The sequence below is a fragment of the Vulpes vulpes genome, chromosome 16, assembly GCF_048418805.1.
Source record: "Vulpes vulpes isolate BD-2025 chromosome 16, VulVul3, whole genome shotgun sequence".
NCBI lineage: Eukaryota > Metazoa > Chordata > Mammalia > Carnivora > Canidae > Vulpes > Vulpes vulpes.
Window position 1 is genome coordinate 957,561 of NC_132795.1, and position 9,509 is coordinate 967,069.

Below are 9,509 nucleotides of genomic sequence, written 5' to 3' on the forward strand. Positions count from 1 at the left end.
GAGGGAATCTCATGAGACACAGAAACCTTGTGTTCGGACTTAATCAACCATTACACACAGTTTTGTCCCTCCCTTGGCTTCCCAAGGATTAATTTTCATAATCAAATTCACTGGTGTGGATGGGAAGGAAGCAGAGTCAGGGGAGATCATTTCCTTAAATATTGCTTTCTAGGTGGCAAAGGTCACCTGACAGTTAACCAAGGACCAAACCAAAGGTTCTAGATCTTGGCAGAAAAGTGGGAAGTGAATTGCTGGGTTTTTTTGAGGCTTATGAAATAACCTGGCTGCTGTGACCAACTGTGTCATCCAAGTTAAGGGTGACTTAAAAACTCACAAAGTTTGGGTAAGAAAGTCTAGAGGGGAGGTGGCGGGGCAGGAAATCCCAGTTTAGAAGATCATCTCAAGGCACTTCACAGTTGTTCTCACCAATCACTCTGGCACCTAACATGGTAGAACCATGATGGACACAGCCTTTTCTTTTAATCAGATGAAGTTCCTTATTATTTTGTTTTAAAATTTTCATAAACTTTAAAACAATATCATAACCAATTAAAACTCCCCAGGTGGAAGCAATTTTCAACTTAAGTTGGTATTTAAACCATAGCTCCTAGTTACTTTCTTTGGAATTCCGTAACATTTGACTTGATGTACTGGAAACCAGGGTCCTACAGAGCCTATTAGAGGCTCATTCTCCTGTGATTCAGAGCGTGAGAGATGCTCTGTTTTGTGCCACAAAAGAGCTTCTAGCTGCATCAACTGTAAATGTGGTGGTGTAAATCTAGCGCCTCTAATGAGAAGTTAGCTTAAAATACGCAGCCTGTCAACGGCGAGTCAGTCAGTAGCAGCAGAGAGACACGGCACACAGGGTAGAAGCTACAAGGCTTTCAGGCACAGGTACCATCCTGAGTCCTGGGGGTTGTTCTCTGAAGGTCGTAACCACCCCTCAGCCCCCTGGTCTCTTCTGTCCCACCCCTGGCTAATGACCCAGGAATCCTAGAAATCGGACCGGCCAGAGTCTAAATGGCCTAGTTCAGAACTAAGGAAACTGAGGCCCAGAGATGTTTGACTATAAGATTTCAATATGGCCAATTGGAAGTTAAGGATGTAATCGGAGGCCAAAGGACCATTTGTTCCACTGTGTGAAAGACGTGACATCAAGGCCACAACTAGGTCATGCTCACCACAACCAAACCTGCATTCGGTATGGTGAAGCCACAATGAATAGGGACACGCATAACAGTCAACACAGCTTCTAAAAGGTACTTCATCCGCTTTCTCGGAGTAAATTATATTCTGGGGAAATCTGGAATCTCCTAGTGTGAAGGCTATATGGACCTTGAGTCAGATTCCAGCTCAGGTCGCGGACTGGTCATGTGGTTCAAACTTGGAAGCTTGGGCCTTGGAAGCCCAGATGGTCCTGGTCCATCCCACTGTTCTGCCCTTGGAGCTGGGGTCACAGCCTGACCACCTGGGTCAGGAGGATCCGGGAGTTTGTGGGATTATGAGGCAGTGCCTTGGCAGGGAGGCAAATGGAGCATGGCAGCTGTGTCCCCAGGGTGAGCAGTCACATGGAGGGAGGCTCAAGACTGCAGCAAGCAGGCCCTGTCCTGTAGGTAGGTCACACCAGCACCGCTGCCTCGACTGGCCTGGAGCTGCCTGGCCGGGTCTCCCAGGTGATCCCTACTGTGGACCGATGCACTAGAAGAGCATAAACAGGAACTGCTTCATACGAAGCAGATGGAAGCAGTTGGAAGCCAGCTTTGTGAAGAGCACCTGTTAATATGTGAACGTCAGAATTTCTAATACTTGGGGACGCCTGGGAGGCTCAGTGGTTGAGGGCCCGCCTTCAGCCCAGGGCATGATTAGAGTCCCGGGATCGAGTCCCACATCAGGCTCCCTGCATGGAGCCTGCTTCTCCCTCTGCCTGTGTCTCTGCTTCTCTCTCTCTCTCTGTCTCTCATGAATAAATAAAATCTTAAAAAGAATTTCTAATACTTGACATGCCATGAACTAATTCCCTAGACTAAGCGTGTGTCATAATGAATAACTTATAGTCTCAGGTTTTTGGCTCCTAGAGCCAATGTTTCCCTTATGTTGGGATAAATGGAATGACGAGCCACACAGGAGGAGGAAGCCTCTGGATGCATTCGTAAAAAAAAAACCAGGTTGGAAAAGAAATCCAAGACATGGCTGTTATAAGTCTACCGCCACCAGGGTTTATCCTGAGGGAAACCACTTTTGGGCAACAGGCCTATATGAGCAAAACTGTCAAGGGAAAAGTCATAGACTTGAGGAGAAGATTGGTGTTAAAGACTCTTAGTCCTTCATTCTGACATTTTTTTGGGTTTCATTTTGGTAAAAGCTGTTTTTCCACAACATTCAGAGGTTTGCTTAAAAAAATGTCATTTTATTTTTCGTTCAAAGGGTTAGGCCTCTCAAACTGTAATGTCTGGTATCCACAGCTTGAAAGTATCCTGCCGTAGAATGATTTAGTTTTATATTCCAAAGAAACATGAGAAATGAACCTGTGCCTTCCCAGAAGCTGAAGCAATGTTCTGTTATTAAAAAGTATATATATTTTTTCTACCAAATTGTTGTAGAAAGGAAGTATAACTACATTGATCATCTGATTATCAGAGCCCCGGTTTTGGACAAAAGACTGTGTTACTTTGGAAAATGTTTTATATCCCCAGAGTACCTGGCATATTTATTAGGAGGTTTACCTTTGGGACAGCAGTGTGCTTGTCTTCTATAAACATTTACCGCACAAAACAAAGGGATTAACAGAGAGTCAATCCTTGAAATTAAAAGCAAAATCTTTAAAAAAAAAATAGAGTTGGCATATTCTGTCTTTGGTTTCACATCTGTGTATTACTCCCAATACCATTACCGCTGGGTAGTTACCTAGTACCTTTGCCATCGATGACCTTGCTCAGTCTTCCTCACTCTGTGCATTGGGTGTCGTATTCGTTTTCTGGGGCTGCCACAGCAAAATAGCTCAGGATCTGTGCCTTCGGTGACAGAAATGGATTTTCTCACAGTTCTGGAAGCTACAAGTCCTAGTCGGGGTGCGGCAGGGTTGGCTCCCTCCGAGGGAGACTCTCCTTGGCTTGCCAGTGGCTGGCTCTTGTGGCTGTGTCTTCACGTGCTGCTCCTTCCCCAGGAGCACCTGGTGTCTCTGATAAGGGCACCAGTCAGAGTGGACTGGGGTTCCACCAACAGCCTCGTTTTAACTTAATCACCTCTTCGGATGTTCTCTCTAAATACAGTGACATGTCAGTAGCATGTCAAGGTCCTAGGAGTCGAGATTTCAATATCGAAATTTGGGGGGTGAGGAAAATTCAGCCCTAACAGATGTCATTTCCATTTTACAGATGAGGAAACTGAGGCTCGTCACCAGATTCTTACCACACTGATTCTACCTAAATATGTAAGAAACGTGGAAATTTGTGTGGCCATGATAAAGTGATGCTAGATTCAGTCTCCTATGTCAAATCACATAGAATCTATTTTAAACCAACACTGGAATTTAGCTACAATCTTACCTACCCTATTTATTGAGTTTATTGATCTTTAAATTGTTTAGGATAAAAGAATCTGGAACTTTAACTCACCAAAGATAACTTACCTTCAAACTATAGAATTCCTTGGAGGCATGAAATAAAGCATTTAAGGCATCAGAATTTCTAATATCGTACATTCTAAGATTCAGTTGGTTTTTTAATATACTTATATATATTTTTCTTGGTTCTTTTTTCCATGCTTATGAAGCCATCACGACTCTTGTTGTGCCACTTACCAGTCGCGTAACCTGCGGCAAGTTATTTAATATCGTGTTGTGTCAGCTTCTTCATTCGTAGAACAGCAATTTCTGCAATTCAGGGTCATTATAAAAAGCAACTAAGTTAATGCATGCAGAATACTTAACGTTGCTCCTGGTGTGCAGAGTAAATACATAATAAGTGTGAACAAATATTATTATAATATCTATGCACATATATCTCGTACCCAGTTTTATTTACGAAAGCAGGACCGGTACACTCTACCAGGGTGGGTCAGCGCCTTGTTTTCCAGTCTCCTGCGTCCTGCTCGGTGATACCATAGCTCCCCTCGAACAATAACTCCTTTGCCAAGTGGCGCGGTTTTAGGCTTTGCTAGTAGAGGAAGCGATTTCTCTTTCATCGAAAAGCACAGCAAAAACAAAATAATCCGGTTAAAAAATGGGCCGAAGACATGAACAGACGTTTCTCCAAAGAAGACACCCACATGGCCACCGGCACATGGGAAGATGCTCATCACCCCGCACCAGGGAAACACAGATGGAACCACAATGAGACACCCCCTCGCACCTGTCGGAACGGATAAAATGAACAAATCAGGAAACAACAGGTGGTGGCAAGGATGTGGGGAAAGGGGAGCCTCTTACACTGTTGGTGGGAACGCAGGCCGGTGCAGCCACGGTGGAGAACAGGGTGCAGGGTGGTCAAGAAGGTAGAAACGGAGCTGCCCTGCGACCCAGCAACTGCACTGCTGGGGATTTACCCAAACAATACGAAGGTACTAATTTGAAGGGACACACGCAGCCCAGTGTTCATAGCAGCATCGTCCGCAGTAGCCAGATTGTGGAAGCAGCCCCAGTGTCCACTGACCGATGACTGGACACAGAAGAGGTGGAGTATTGGCAAAAATAGGAATAAACTCTCGCCGTTCACAACAACCTGGATGGAGCTAGAGGGTAATCCCATGTGATCTCACTCGTGTGTGGAATTTAAGAAACAAAACGAATAAACACAGGGAGAAAAAAGAGAGGCAAGCTGAGAAACAAACTTTTTTTTTTATTGGAGTTCAATTTGCCAGCATATAGCATAACATCCCGCCAAGTGCCCCCCTCAGTGCCCGTCACCCAGTCACCCCCACCCCCCGCCGTCCTCCCCTTCCATGACCCCCTGTTGGTTTCCCAGAGTGAGGAGTCTCTCATGGTCTGTCTCCTTCTCTAATTTTTCCCACTCATTCTCCCTCCTTTCCCCTTTAATCCCTTTCACTATTTCTTATATTCCAGATGAGTGAAACCGTGTAATGATTTTCCTTCTCCGACGGACCGACTTCACGCAGCGTCATACCCTCCAGGTCCCTCCACGTGGAAGCAGGTGGTGGGGACCTGTCGTTTCTAATGGCTCAGGAATATCCCACTGTACACACAGACCACGGCTTCCTTATCCCTCATCTGTCGATGGACCCCGAGGCTCCTCCCACAGCTTGGCTGTTGTGGACGCTGCTGCTATGAACATCGGGGTGCAGGGGTCCCGGCGCTTCACTGCATCTGAGTCTTTGGGGTAAATAGAGAAACAAACTCTTAACTCTAGAGAACAAGCCGACGGTTACCGAAGGGGGGGCCGGGGGTGGGCTGACGGGCCTTCAAGAGGGTGCTCGTGGCGAGTGCCGAGCGCTGTCTGGAGGAGCCGAGTCACTAAATTCTACACCTGAAACTAACCGAAAGCTGCACGTTAGCCAACTGGAATGTAAATAAAAACTTGGAAAAAAAAAAAAGGAAAAGCACAGCTGCCAGGGGCTTGCAGAAGAGCCACTGGGGCTTCCGCTCGGGCTTTGGGAGGGCGCCCCAGTGACCAGCCGCCCACTCCCGACGCAGACCAGCTCTGGCCCGTGGCTCCCCCGGGACCGCGTGTGCCACCAGCCAGAGCAGACACATCTTCAGGCAGTTCCGAGTCCCCTCGGTGGCGGGCTGGTGACGGGAGTCTCACCTCTGTTCCTTGCTTGGCACAAATCAATACACCTTTTGTGAACTTACACTACTTTCTCACTGCTGCCGTAACAAAGTAGCACACACTCAGGGACCGGCCACCCTGCCAGTGTGGTGTCTGACGGCTGTGGAGGTGACCGGGCCCGGTCAGCGTCCGCGGGCCGCCACCACTGTGACAGTGGGGCCAGCTGGGACCCCCGAGTCAGGGGGCTCGGGACCGTGTGCCATCGGGGCTGGGACAGCGAGTCATTGGGACCGGGACCTCTGAGTCTAGGGGGGCTGGGACCGCCAAGTCATTGGGGCTGGGACTGCCGTGTCATTGGGGCCAGGACTGCTGTGTCACTGGGGCTGGGACCGCTGAGTCTAGGGGGGCTGGGACCGCCAAGTCATTGGGGCCAGGACCGTCGTGCCATCGGGGCCGGGACCATGGTGACAGCGGGTCTGCCTTCGCCAGCAGAGGCCCGGGAGCGCCCAGTGGCCAGCCGGCCAGCGCCCAGGCGGTCCCGCTCCCAGTGGCCCGTCCCCCCGCAGCCGCCAGTGCCCGGTGGCCGCCCTCTCACGCTGCCTTCCGCGTGGCCAGCCTCGAGGTCGCGCTTGGTCACCGTGAGCCCACCTGGGTCACCCAGGGTCCCCTCCTCGTGCCAGTCCGGCCGACGAGCCACCCCGGGCCCCAGCGACCTTCCGTGTCCCTTGCAGGCTCCTCATGGCTGTTTCCGGGGTCGCCTAGAACACGGGGGGCTCGGGGAGCCGTGACTGAGGCCGCAGCTTTTCAGCTGGCTTCATGGGCCTCGCGGCCTTTGTGTCGCCTTCCCCTTCGCGGTGTCCTGGGAGCCGCAGGCCCCCGCTGGCTTCCAGGCCGGCTGTGCAGGGCGGCGGAGCTGGGCTTCGGTGGACACTGCCATTTCATTAAGTGGCTGTGCTGCCACTCCTCTAGAAATCCAGCGTCTATTGGAGGGCCACACCAACTAGAGACATTTTTTTGACACAAAAAGAGCCCATGATATATTTTTAAATGGGAAACACAGATTTCAGGACAGTTACAAGCACAACCGAGAAAAGTAAAATCATTTATTACTTCCAGCTTAGAAATGGGGACCTTGGGACACCTGGGGGGGATCAGGGGTCGAGCGTCTGTCTTCGGCTCAGGGCGTGATCCCGGGGTCCTGGGATCGAGTCCCGCATCAGGCTCCCTGCAGGAAGCCTGCTTCTCCCTCTGCCTCTCTTTCTCTTTCTGTGTCTCTCATGAATAAGTAAATAAATAAATAAAATCTTTGGAAAAAAAAAAAAGGTAAATCCTATTCTGCAAAGTTAAAGGCCGGTGGGAAAATATCCTTTTCCACTGACCATATAAAGGCAAGGAATTGTTAATACAGAACTTAAAAATAATCAGGAGGGAAACGATGATCTACCTTATCAGGTGGCAGATGGCGGGGCGAAGGTCCTTAGAAACGACTCCCATCAATTGGAAGTGACATGTAAGCCTCACCCCTACCCTCCAAAAAAGAAGAACTAACCCACATCTCATAGTTACAGCTTGGGAAGTTGCAGCCAATAGAAACAATAATGGTGGTCAAGGTAAAAACCATTGACCATATACCTCCCACATTCCAGACCCCAGGCACAAACTTCGTTTATTTAACAGGTAGTTACTCAGAATTTTAGTGGCCATTTAGTTTTAGAGAGCGGGGGCAGGGGCTTACACCCCAACAGGGCCTGACATGGGGCTCGACCACAACCCTGAGATCATGACCTCAGCCGACTGAGCCACCCAGGGGCCCTTAGTGGCCATTTAAAATGTTAATACATAGAGCCAAGAAAGCTCGACACTTAGCAAGTATTCTAGACAAGTCTGCTATTATTATTACAGTCAGGGGTACAACAGAGCTACTGGGCTTATATAGAAGGGGCTCCCAAGACACCTGACACCACCCCTCCCTGAAAAGCCAGTGATGCGCCCCAGAGATCCGTGTGGGAGCCTTACATACAAGCCTTACAGCTTATATGTTGGCTAAGATTGCAGGAAGGTACATTTAGCATAAACATCAAAAACACTGCTGAAACCCGGGATTGAACCAGGGACCTTTAGATCTTCAGTCTAATGCTCTCCCAACTGAGCTATTTCAGCTTGTTCAGGCAGCTTTTCCTGTAGAACTATAATGGAATAATACTTGTCTTACAACAGTAAAAAAAAAAAAAAAAAAGTCAATATTCAGGTTCAGCTGGGGGTAGACATTTAACAAACAGTACAGAGATGATGAGGCAAGTTTCCTGTTTGTTTCTTTTTTAAAAGATGTTATTTATTTATTTATTCACAAGAGAGGCAGAGACCCAGGCAAAGGGAGAAGCAGGCTCCCGCCCTGAGCCGAAGGCAGACGCTCAACCACTGAGCCACCTGGGCGTCCCCACTTCTACAAAATCTTAAAGTGAGAGGCGCAAATGAATCCCATTAGTAGCAATGATTATAACAGTAAATGAAACATAATGAATGAATAATTTGCTCTGGATTTTTGTTCTGTGTCAGACTCTGTTTTGAGCAATTTATAGGAATTAGTGATGAAGAAATCTAAAAAGCAAGCAGCGAATAGGCATTGATAAGCGTCTGAGCGATGGTGGAGGGAGCAGTGCACCTTTGATGGGGTTCTATAAAGGAGTAGGAAGTTACCAATGTCACAGGGTCCAAGCAAGAACAGGTGGACACTGGCAGTGCAGAGCATCTAGAGAAAACGCTGCCATTATCTTTTTAAGGCCAGAGATCATAAATGGTCGAGTACAATCTATTGAAAAATATATAGAAAATTAAATAAGTGGTGATAGCTTGCATATTTATCATCAAACTCATACTGATCACAAAAATACTAAACTTGTCCCTTTAATTTCTCATTCTTAGTATGGTGTTTAACTCACGATATAAAACACATTTATAGGGATCCCTGGGTGGCGCAGCAGTTTAGCGCCTGCCTTTGGCCCAGGGCGCGATCCTGGAGACCCAGGATCGAGTCCCACGTCGGGCTCCCGGTGCATGGAGCCTGCTTCTCCCTCTGCCTGTGTCTCTGCCTCTCTCTCTCTGTGTGTGACTATCATAAATAAATAAAAATAAAAAACACATTTATAATCTTTATTATTAATAATTATTGTAATTTGCATGAAATCCCTTTAAAAACTCCAGTGGCCCCCAGAGTACTCTGGAATCACATTTGTAAATCATTCTCTTTGAGAATGTAAAACGTCAGCTAGAACTGGTAACGTGGCCCATCTAAACCTGTTAGAAATAGTATCAATGGCTTAAAGCCTGGTATTTCTTCCAGCACGAGTTCATTTTGTTTCTACATTTGGGATCTGTAATCAGCGGAATGGAAATTAAAATTGTGTTCATGCTTTTCTTTCCCTCAGGATCTGTGATGCTCTCCAAATTAACTCCAAAATGCATTCAACCTATTTCCTGAAAAGTCTGGTGGATAATTTTATGAAGGTTGTTCAGTGTCACAGAGACAACAGAGCTTTTCAGGTAAGCTAATGGAGGAGGAGAAGGACTGTGATAGAGAAAGAACAAGGGAGAAAAAGTGAGTATCCTCTTTTATTTATTTTTTTTAAAGATTTAGGGACACCTGGGTGGCTCAGTGGTTGAGCGTCTGCCTTCAGCTCAGGGTGTGATCCCAGAGTCCTGGGATCGAGTCCCACAACAGGCTCCCTGCATGAAGCCTGCTTCTCCCTCTGCCTGTGTCTCTGTCTCTCTCTCATATCTTGTGAATAA

The 9,509-nt window shown here is 47.6% G+C and overlaps 1 non-coding gene across 1 annotated transcript; it reads right to left on the bottom strand.

Annotated features, from left to right (window-relative positions):
• Window positions 1-7,810: 7,810 nt before the first annotated feature.
• TRNAF-GAA (transfer RNA phenylalanine (anticodon GAA)) lies at window positions 7,811-7,883 on the bottom strand. Its single transcript has one exon. It is a non-coding gene; the product is annotated as a tRNA-Phe (tRNA).
• Window positions 7,884-9,509: the final 1,626 nt, after the last annotated feature.